General features: G+C 40.9%; 1 protein-coding gene across 3 annotated transcripts in view; it reads left to right on the forward strand.

The window, feature by feature from the left end:
- The window catches only part of ciarta (circadian associated repressor of transcription a), a 104936-nt gene that overhangs the window by 64759 nt on the left and 29155 nt on the right, over positions 1 to 11022 (forward strand). The gene's annotated exons all lie outside the window — the stretch shown is intronic.

The raw sequence follows: 11022 nt of genomic DNA on the forward strand, positions 1-11022 counted from the left end.
TTTTCTTCGTAGCATTATGACGTTTTCTCGTAAGATTCTGACTTTTTTCTTGTAAGATTGCGACATTTTTCTCAAAACACTTTGGCTTTTTCTTGTAACGTTACGACTGTTCTAGGATCATTACAACTTTTTCCCGTAAGATTGCAACTTTTTCTCCGTAGCATTATGATGTGACGTTTTTATCGTAACATTACGACACTTTCTGGTAACATTGCGACTGTGTTCCAACATCATGACAACTTTTATTCCCGGAAGTTTGCAACTTTTTCTACACATTATGACTTTCTCGTAACATTCCGACTTTTTTCTTGGAAGATTGCGACATTTTTTTCATAACACTTAACGCTTTTTCTTGTAAAGATACGACTGTGTTGCGGGATCATTACAACTTTTTCCCATAAGTTTGCAACTTTTTCTCTGTTGCATTATGACGTTTTTTCGTAAGATTGTGACGTTTTTATCGTAACATTACGACTCTTTCTTGCAACATTGCGACTGTGTTCCAGTATCATTCCAACTTTTTTCCCATAAGTTTGCAACTTTTTCTTTGTAGCATTATGACGTTTTCTCGTAACATTCTGACTTTTTTCTTGTAAGATTGCAACATTTTTCTCAAAACACTTTGGCTTTTTCTTGTAACGTTACGACTGTCCTAGGATCATTACAACTTTTTCCCGTAAGATTGCAACTTTTTCTCCGTAGCATTATGATGTGACGTTTTTATCGTAACATTACGACACTTTCTTGTAACATTGCGACTGTGTTCCAACATCATGACAACTTTTATTCCCGGAAGTTTGCAACTTTTTCTACACATTATGACTTTCTCGTAACATTCCGACTTTTTTCTTGGAAGATTGCGACATTTTTTTCATCACACTTAACGCTTTTTCTAGTAAAGATACGACTGTGTTGCAGGATCGTTACAACTTTTTCCCATAAGTTTGCAACTTTTTCTTCGTAGCATTATGACGTTTTCTCGTAACATTCTGACTTTTTTCTTGTAAGATTGCAACATTTTTCTCAAAACACTTTTTCTTGTAACGTTACGACTGTTCTAGGATCATTACAACTTTTTCCCGTAAGATTGCAACTTTTTCTCAGTCGCATTATGATGTGACGTTTTTATCGTAACATTACGACACTTTCTTGTAACAATGCGACTGTGTTGCAACATCATGACAACTTTTATTCCCGGAAGTTTGCAACTTTTTCTACACATTATGACTTTCTCGTAACATTCCGACTTTTTTCTTGGAAGATTGCGACATTTTTTTTTATAACACTTAACGCTTTTTCTTGTAAAGTTACGACTGTTCTCGGATCATTACAACTTTTTCCCGTAAGATTGCAACTTTTTCTCCGTAGCATTATGATGTTTTCTCGCAAGATTGTGACGTTTTTATCGTAACATTACGACTCTTTCTTGTAACATTGCGACTGTGTTCCAGTATCATTCCAACTTTTTTCTCATATGTTTGCAACTTTTTCTTCGTAGCATTATGACGTTTTCTCGTAAGATTCTGACTTTTTTCTTGTAAGATTGCGACATTTTTCTCAAAACACTTTGGCTTTTTCTTGTAACGTTACGACTGTTCTAGGATCATTACAACTTTTTCCCGTAAGATTGCAACTTTTTCTCCGTAGCATTATGATGTGACGTTTTTATCGTAACATTACGACACTTTCTGGTAACATTGCGACTGTGTTCCAACATCATGACAACTTTTATTCCCGGAAGTTTGCAACTTTTTCTACACATTATGACTTTCTCGTAACATTCCGACTTTTTTCTTGGAAGATTGCGACATTTTTTTCATAACACTTAACGCTTTTTCTTGTAAAGATACGACTGTGTTGCGGGATCATTACAACTTTTTCCCATAAGTTTGCAACTTTTTCTCTGTTGCATTATGACGTTTTTTCGTAAGATTGTGACGTTTTTATCGTAACATTACGACTCTTTCTTGCAACATTGCGACTGTGTTCCAGTATCATTCCAACTTTTTTCCCATAAGTTTGCAACTTTTTCTTTGTAGCATTATGACGTTTTCTCGTAACATTCTGACTTTTTTCTTGTAAGATTGCAACATTTTTCTCAAAACACTTTGGCTTTTTCTTGTAACGTTACGACTGTCCTAGGATCATTACAACTTTTTCCCGTAAGATTGCAACTTTTTCTCCGTAGCATTATGATGTGACGTTTTTATCGTAACATTACGACACTTTCTTGTAACATTGCGACTGTGTTCCAACATCATGACAACTTTTATTCCCGGAAGTTTGCAACTTTTTCTACACATTATGACTTTCTCGTAACATTCCGACTTTTTTCTTGGAAGATTGCGACATTTTTTTCATCACACTTAACGCTTTTTCTAGTAAAGATACGACTGTGTTGCAGGATCGTTACAACTTTTTCCCATAAGTTTGCAACTTTTTCTTCGTAGCATTATGACGTTTTCTCGTAACATTCTGACTTTTTTCTTGTAAGATTGCGACATTTTTCTCAAAACACTTTTTCTTGTAACGTTACGACTGTTCTAGGATCATTACAACTTTTTCCCGTAAGATTGCAACTTTTTCTCCGTAGCATTATGATGTGACGTTTTTATCGTAACATTACGACACTTTCTTGTAACATTGCGACTGTGTTCCAGCATCATGACAACTTTTTCAACTTTTTCTTTTGTCGTGTAACATCTTTTTCTTGTAACATTGTAACATTTCACCGTTGTTCTCGTAACATAATGTCTTTATTCCGCCTTGTTGTCCAGGATTTAGCCATAGCCCTTTCCCCTTGTCTTCCCTCTTGAAATGGCTCCCTGCTTCTACCTTCCAGATGACTTTATTGGAATGATGAGCCCGAGCGAAAGTATGCTTGTATTTAACGCTTGGACGCTTCCTTTTAAAGCAGCCCAGCATCGGTCTGGCCTCCGCCGCCACGGTGGTCCGCCGCACATGGCTCCCGCTCTGCGATTGGGGATTGATCACAAAGGTTACAATACGCCGACGTCCACGGCGGGGAAGATTCATGTTCGGCCCCCGCGGGCCCCCGCTGACGATTAGCAAAAGAAGCGTATGGGGATGATCTCGATGAAGAGCTCTGAAATGCGTGTGATGCTGCGCGTCGGCACGTGATGACAAAGGGCGGCTCGCCATTCAGGGGCATTGGACCGTACGATGCACCCCTCAACCTTTCTCTCCATGCTTCTCCTTTACCTCAAGCCCCCCCCCCCCCCCCCACCCCACTCCCTTCTTGTCAAGCTTTTGTTCTTTTGTGCCTCTCTGACACATTCCTCAAGCACGTTTCAGAAGGGGGGGGGGGGGCAAGCATCCAAAGCAGAAGAAGAATCCAAAGTGGTGGAGTAGAAGGATGTGAGAGCAGATCAAACAGACGCTGACGGAGATGGAGAAGCTGGAGGGAAGAAAGAAAGTCCTCACTTCCTTCACTTTCCCTCCTAGCTAATGGTTAGCCGGGGGGTTCATCAATCAGAACCTCTCCTTGTCATGAAGACCAAAGTCCCGCGTCAGGTAACCTCGGCATGGGAAGGGAAAGGTCACATGACCATGACAGAAGCATGAGCAGGACTTGATGCAACCTGTTGGCATGGAAACGCCATTGGAGGAACTTGATGGGGGGAAAACGTCTGTTTCCCAAATTCCCACTTGTCAACAAGAGTAAATATACACACACCGAGAAACAACCTTGGGGGGGGGGTGTATCTTTCAATTAGCATTCACACGCATAAGTGTCCTAGTAGTGGTTCTCAACTTGTGGGTCGCAGATCCATTCCAGGTGGGTCGCAAACATCGAGTCAAAAATTTATTGCAGCGCTGCAATGACGTCAGCCTCCCTCTGGGCTTTGGGCTCTGGGTTCTCTGGCTTTTTTATGTTCCAGTATGGTTACAACTTTTATTCTCGTAAGATTGCAACTTTTTCTCCGTAGCATTATGACGTTTTCTCGTAACATTCCGACTTTTTTCTTGTAAGATTGCAACATTTGTCTCGTAACACTTTGGCTTTTTTTTTTTCATTCATTGCAGCGCTGCAATGACGTCAGCCTCCCTCTGGGTTCTGGGCTCTGGGTTCTCTGGCTACCTCTCTGGTGGACAGAGGCAACATTGCCGTGCCGTCCACCGTTTTCCGTGCTTTCTGTGCTCATCCAATGAAATGGTTTTCTCAAACGCAATACCGGAATAACGGAAAACTTCAAATGTTTGTACTCTGTAGCATGATGACGTTTTCTCATAAGATTGTGACGTTTTTATCGTAACATTACGACTTTTTTCATGAAAGATTGCAACTTTTTTGCGACATGTATATGTCTCGTAACTCAGTGCCACTTTGACTTTTTTATGTTCCAGTATGATAACAACTTTTATTCCCGTAAGATTGCAACTTTTTCTCCGTAGCATTATGACGTTTTCTCGTAACATTCCGACTTTTTTCTTGTAAGATTGCGACATTTGTCTCGTAACACTTTGGCTTTTTTTTTTTTTTTTCATTCATTGCAGCGCTGCAATGACGTCAGCCTCCCTCTGGGTTTTGGGCTCTGGGTTCTCTGGCTTCACTTTGGATGTATCTGTCAATTAGCGGTCCCGCGCAGACATCGCTGCACGAGTGTCCTAGTAGTGGTTCTCAACTGGTGGGTCGGGACCCAAAAGTGGGTCACAGGCTGAATTGCACATTGCTGAAATGACGTCAGCCTCCCTCTGGGCTTCGAGCTGTGGGTTCTCTGGCTCCCTCTCTGGTGGAATAGAGGCAACATTGCCGTGCCGTCCCCCATTTTCCGTGCCTTCTGTGCTCATCCAATGAAATGGTTTTCTCGAATGCAATGCCTTAACGGAAAACTTCAAATGTTTGTACTCGTATTGGTGCATGTTTGTTTGAAACCATGAGTCAGTTCCAATGGGCTCATTTTCATAGACTAAAATAATTTGGTCATGATGAAATGAGTATTAGAAGATGTAAATGTATATCGGTTCATTGCTAGCTAGCTTAGTGCATCCAGTTACCTTGGTATAATCATTAAAGGACCCAATGGTGCATTGTGGTCCAAAAACCAGCCTTGATGCAGGAAGTGCTTTTAGGAAGACCGACTATTGGAGGGGACGTCTTTTATATATTCATATATATATTTCTATAGAAAGTGGTACTTATTGCGTTTTGCTGGAAAGTACTGAAGTTCAAACATGGCGGTCGACCTTTACGACGACCTTGCACGTTCCCATGAAGTCATGCTGCCGATTGACAGTGGGAAGGTCAGCTTGTGGGGGCCCGTACATCAACACCTCCAGCGATGAAATGTCCCATGCCCCCCCCCACCCCCCACCACCACCACCACCGCCACCCCGTGCTTCCTGTTCTCCAGCATATCATTTCCTGTTTCCTCTCCTCGTTCCAATGACACCCGACTTGACCCTTCAGCATCTTCAGCCGTCGGTTCCTCCGTGGGAGTGCATGAATGAGCTGCTGCTGGAGTGGAATTCTTCACTGATAAAAATCCCTTCACCCCAATAACCTCGGGTGTGGACTTCACCCAAGCCCCAAGCCCCCCACTCCCCCCATTTCACTGCCACCTCCTGGAAGTCATTATCGCCGACCTTTTAGCCTGGTAGGAACCACTGGGACTGGATTTCCTGGTGGACAACACCAGCACCAGAGAATGACCCCATCTTTCTCTTGTGATTTACTCGGGTGGGCACTGTGCGGGGGGGTTGGGGGTCTCAACTTCTCCAGGACTCCAGGGGAGTACTGGCAGTATCAATATCAATGATAGTGTCAAAATCTCATGCGATTACATATCAGTGATTTTTAATGTAACAATATTTATATTGTTACATTATTGTTTTGCAGTTATGGGTAGTATTTAATATATAATACGTCACCATGAAATATGGTGTGATATTATCACACACCGATATCTATATTAATGATTTTCATATGGCTTCAGTTGCCATTGATTCCAGTCAGTCAGACCGGAGTTGTGCTTGTTCAGAGAAACACCGCCCTCCAGCGTTCCGGTAGAGAACTGCATGTCACAATCTCATGAAACGTTTTCATACTTCATACATTTATCGATTAATTCTGCCATTAGCTCAAGCACTCTTTTTCACAGATATGCACATTAGCCCTCAATGAGACGATAGACAAAATGCGATTAATCGCGATTAAGTATGAACAAGCCTTATACGGAACAGGATCCACAACACGACAAAACTGATATTTGTGAAAGTAAAGATGGGAGAAAACTGAAAGTACTTTGTATTGATCTGATACCGATACGGATACCGATATTGATACTGCTAGATTATATTATATTGTATTATTTGGGAACATATGTAAGAAGAGGTTATTAGGCCGGTGTTTTAGGGCCTCATTGGGAAAGAAATAAGAGATTTTGAGAATAAAATTGTCAATTTTGGAGAAAAAATCTGTAAAATCGATGAGAGAAAAAAGTCGTAAATTCCCGAAAAAAAAGTTGTAACATGATCAGACTAAAATGGTAAATATAGGAGAAATAAAAACCTAAGTTTATTCTCGTAATATTATGATTTTTATATGACTTTATTTTTTTGTTTTGAGCCAGCTATGACTACAGCTATTACTATTATTAATTAATAAATAAATTAATTCATTCATTAAATTACAAAAAAAATATTACTAATATTCACACATTTTATGATTTTTTTTTACTTTATTATCTAAATTCCGGATGATTCTTTGGACCAATGTGGCCTAACCCCCATCCAGTGGAAAGTCATGAGCAGGAAACGCCCAAACATGGCTCTGGTATTTGTAACTGGATGACGGTGTTGTGACCTACAACGTTACATAAGCCCCCAGCCAGCAAGCTCCTCCCCCTCAGGCTGCCACACGGGAAACGTGCTGGTTTCACCCAGACATCTGACGACAGAGACATCTCCCATGGGTTCCTTTCTGCTAAATCTGCGGCCGAAACAGAAGTTCCTCCAGCACTGAAGGGAGCTTTTTTGCGGTTTTTGCAACGTCCTCTTCTGCTTTCAGCAGCTGCAGCTTTCACACCCCAACGTGAGCAAGCCCAGACAGGCGCTGCCCTTTTGACGGCTCCGTTGTCGTCCCGCTCCACGCCTGCCGGGTCATGGCCGCTCTCAGGGTTTACTTGGTGCTGGCCGCCTGCGTCCTATTAGGTCGCCCCACGTGGGCGAAGAACTCCGCCCCCTGCCAGCCGTCCAAGTGGAACAACGGCTACGACACTTTTGTGAAGCGTCACATCCGCTCGGGGCTCCCGGACTCCTTGGATAAGGACGAATGGAGGAACTACATCAAGAACAACGGGGGCTGCGATAGACCCACACAGTCCTTCCTGCTCCCCGGAGACCTGGACAAGGTGAGGGATGTGTGCTCCAACCTGGGCGGGAAGACCTTCAAGGAGAACCTGTGCATCAGCCGCGAGCCCTTCTCCTTCGTCACGGTGAGGAGCGAGCCGGGGAGCTGCGGGATCAGGACCGTCACCCAAGAGAACAAACATCTGATCCTGGCCTGCGAGAGGCTGGACAACCGGTGCCTGCCGGTCCACTTTGAGGGAAACCCCCAAGCCGCCCGCCCCGGTAACAACGCCAAAGGGTGCTCGGACCCTGAGCTGGACGCCGGCGCTCACGGCTTGGAAAGCACGTGGCTGGGCTTCCTGTTGGCAGGCATGATGGCCGCCATCTTTGCTTATTAGAGGATCTTTCATGTCAAACCTCGGAACCTCTGACTTGGTGTCACGTGCGTGTGGCGGCTTTTTACATGCTAGGCTACTTTGATGCTAAAGGCAATCAGTATTGGTCAATGTATGCTAATTACAGCAATATTTCATAATATAAATGGGTTTTATTTGGACAATACTAAGCCAAGGGCCAATATAAATGAGCTTTGGACCGGGAATGGCCCAGTGCCACACTTTGGGCACCCCTGTTGTATTGAAATAAATATGTAGTATGTTCAATACACATTTTAACAGGCGATCTCGGAGTGTAATCGACTGACTATTTTATTTTTTATTTTATTTTATTTTATTTTATTTTATTTTATTTTATTTTATTTTATTTTATTTTATTTTATTTTATTTTATTTTATTTTATTTTATTTTATTTTATTTTATTTTATTTTATTTTATTTTATAGGGCAAAAGCAGGCTCACAAGCAAGCCAATAAGCTGGCTAATACTAGCCTACTAGTGGTAGTAATAATCAGAATAATAATAATAATAATAATTTTAGGGGGACTGAAGCCCCCTAAATAATTTGATATTTTATTTTATTTTATTTTATTTTATTTTATTTTATTTTATTTTATTTTATTTTATTTTATTTTATTTTATTTTATTTTATTTTATTTTATTTTATTTTATTTTATTTTATTTTATTTTATTTTATTTTATAGGGCAAAAGCAGGCTCATAAGCAAGCCAATAAGCAGGCTAATACTAGCCTACTAGTGGTAGTAATAATCAGAATAATAATAATAATAATTTTAGGGGGACTGAAGCCCCCTAAATAATTTGATATTTTTTATTTTATTTTATTTTATTTTATTTTATTTTATTTTATTTTATTTTATTTTATTTTATTTTATTTTATTTTATTTTATTTTATTTTATTTTATTTTATTTTATTTTATTTTATAGGGCAAAAGCAGGCTAATAAGCAAGCCAATAAGCTGGCTAATACTAGCCTACTAGTAGTAGTAATAATCATAATAATAATAGGCTAATGAATAATATAATGATTATTATATCATTGATTATATCATTTGTCCACTGGACAAAATGGTTGCAGAGCTCGTGTAGATTGTGTGTACTTGTGTACATTTAATGGTGGCCTATAACAATATCTCAATATAATATTAGTATCTCTACTAAATCTGTCCAAAAGTGGGAAAGTTATATCCCGGTTCTTGATCATAATTTGCATTTTTTTGAATGTCTACTACACTCATTCATATCCTTTGCATATGCATTATGTATTTGGGCTAAACCCCCCCCCCCCCCCCCCCCCCAACCCCGCACGTCCTCAGAACCTAGTGACGCCCCTGGTTAATCATCAATTTGTTCATCACAATAAAACACGTGACAAAAGAAATTAATCAAACAAAAACATCAGCAAACTCAAACAACAAATACTTTTGCTCTTGTACACAAAGTATAAAAAATATGAACAACACAACAAAAACTAAACAAATTCAACTAAAAAAAGTCAGAAAACAACAACAAAAAAATCTACCAACACTTCCCTTGTCATCATCAGCACGCGCACACAAGTACACGTTGCGCATGCTCGCAGTTAGTGTGACACCAGCAAGCCGTCCTTCCCTTTATTCACCACTAGATGGCAGAAAAGTCATGGTTGGAACTCTCCTGTATAAAACCACAGCAAACTTTCACTATCATCAGGGTGGAATCGAAGCCTCTTTCTGTTTATTTAGACCACACAGACAGCATAATGGCGCCATTGTTGTGTTTTTAGGGTACCTAGTGACCATTAGGAATGTACTAGAGGGGTTTGTATGAAGTAGGAGATAGAGCTATATGGTGTAGCAATATAGCACTGTAATGGAGTGGGGACGCTACACTATGCTTCCATCTGCCGTCATAACTTAGAGGTGTGGCCAGACATGATGCACGAGCGTTAATGACTCTAAAAATGTTAACGTAAATTAATGAAAGAAATTAGTTACCTCGTTATCGTTGACAGCCCTCACTGGGACTGCTAATAAGAACACGTCGTACGAGGACTTCATGAACTCGGGCTTTGTAATTTAATCTGGTGACATCATGGAGGTAACAGTGACCTGACCTTGACCTCTGGCTTAGCCTTAGCTAACCCCTGACATCATCGGGATACGGCGATGTGACACTTGGACACATAAATGCATCGTCGATGTATTGTCACACGCACTAATAAGCAACGGCTGAGGAAGGAGTAAAAGTGGGCAACAATGGCGGAGGAAACGCTACTGGAGAATAAAAGAATGAGTGTAGAGTGAGAAGGCTGGCGGGGGGGCGGGGCCATAGGGAGGGGCCACGGAGCAGACACGCACTTTTTAACTTCTTCAACTTTCAGAATACATAAATTGAGTATGGGAACGGGGGCTCGGGTTTCTTCTCAGCTTTCATTTCGCACGTTTGACCTCCTTGGCTCACGTCGTCTTCTCGGGTCATCCATCATCATAATTTTTGGAAAAAAAATACTTCAGGTTTTCTCTTAATTGCTGCTACTGTTGTTTTTTTTTTTTTACTTTCATTCAATTCTATTTTTAGAATATGCTGCGGGCCAAAAATGGCCCCCGAGCCGCACCTTGGACACCCAAGCTCTTATCTAACAGAGCCGCTGAGCTAATTTTGTTACCGGTCTTCAACACAATGACAGTAAAGCTGAACTGCCGATTATGCCGAAACCGCTTATGTCAACACCAGTCAGCCAGTCCCGGTGTCGTCGACTCAAACGTGTCAAACCGATCCCGATCCACTTTCAGTTTCTGGGTCCCGATTTGAACTTCCCAGCTTTGCATGAGAAATGAGTTGCATGAGTGATTTAGTGATGAAAAAGCACCTCCTCTCATTCGGTGTGGAAGTGGTACACTGTTGCTTTCTTTGTCCTTCATCCGCACTCTGTCTGAAACGCTTTCTTAAATTTAGAATAAAGTAAATTGGAGACTAGTGAGCTCGCTAGCTTGCTAAGCTAGCGGCAGACATCTGTTACGTGCCTGCACGGATCCTGTCGCCTGAGCAATGTGATGTAAAAGTGACTATAGGGGTGTTATTTCTTGTCTACAGAGCTCTAATGATTTAAAAACCTGTATTTAGGAAGTCATAAACAGGTTTTCTATGCTCTAACAACAATATTATTGATATTAAATATTAATGGATATTCATAAGTCTGAGTGAATTGGAAGCAATGAATTAAACGGGGGATTAATGTATATTTGTCAGTTTAAAATGTAGCACAAACACAAACAAACCTAAGCAAACAAATACACGAAGCTCGCCACTAGAGG

The sequence above is a fragment of the Doryrhamphus excisus genome, chromosome 10 (genome assembly GCF_030265055.1).
Source record: "Doryrhamphus excisus isolate RoL2022-K1 chromosome 10, RoL_Dexc_1.0, whole genome shotgun sequence".
In the NCBI taxonomy this organism is placed as follows: Eukaryota; Metazoa; Chordata; class Actinopteri; order Syngnathiformes; family Syngnathidae; genus Doryrhamphus; species Doryrhamphus excisus.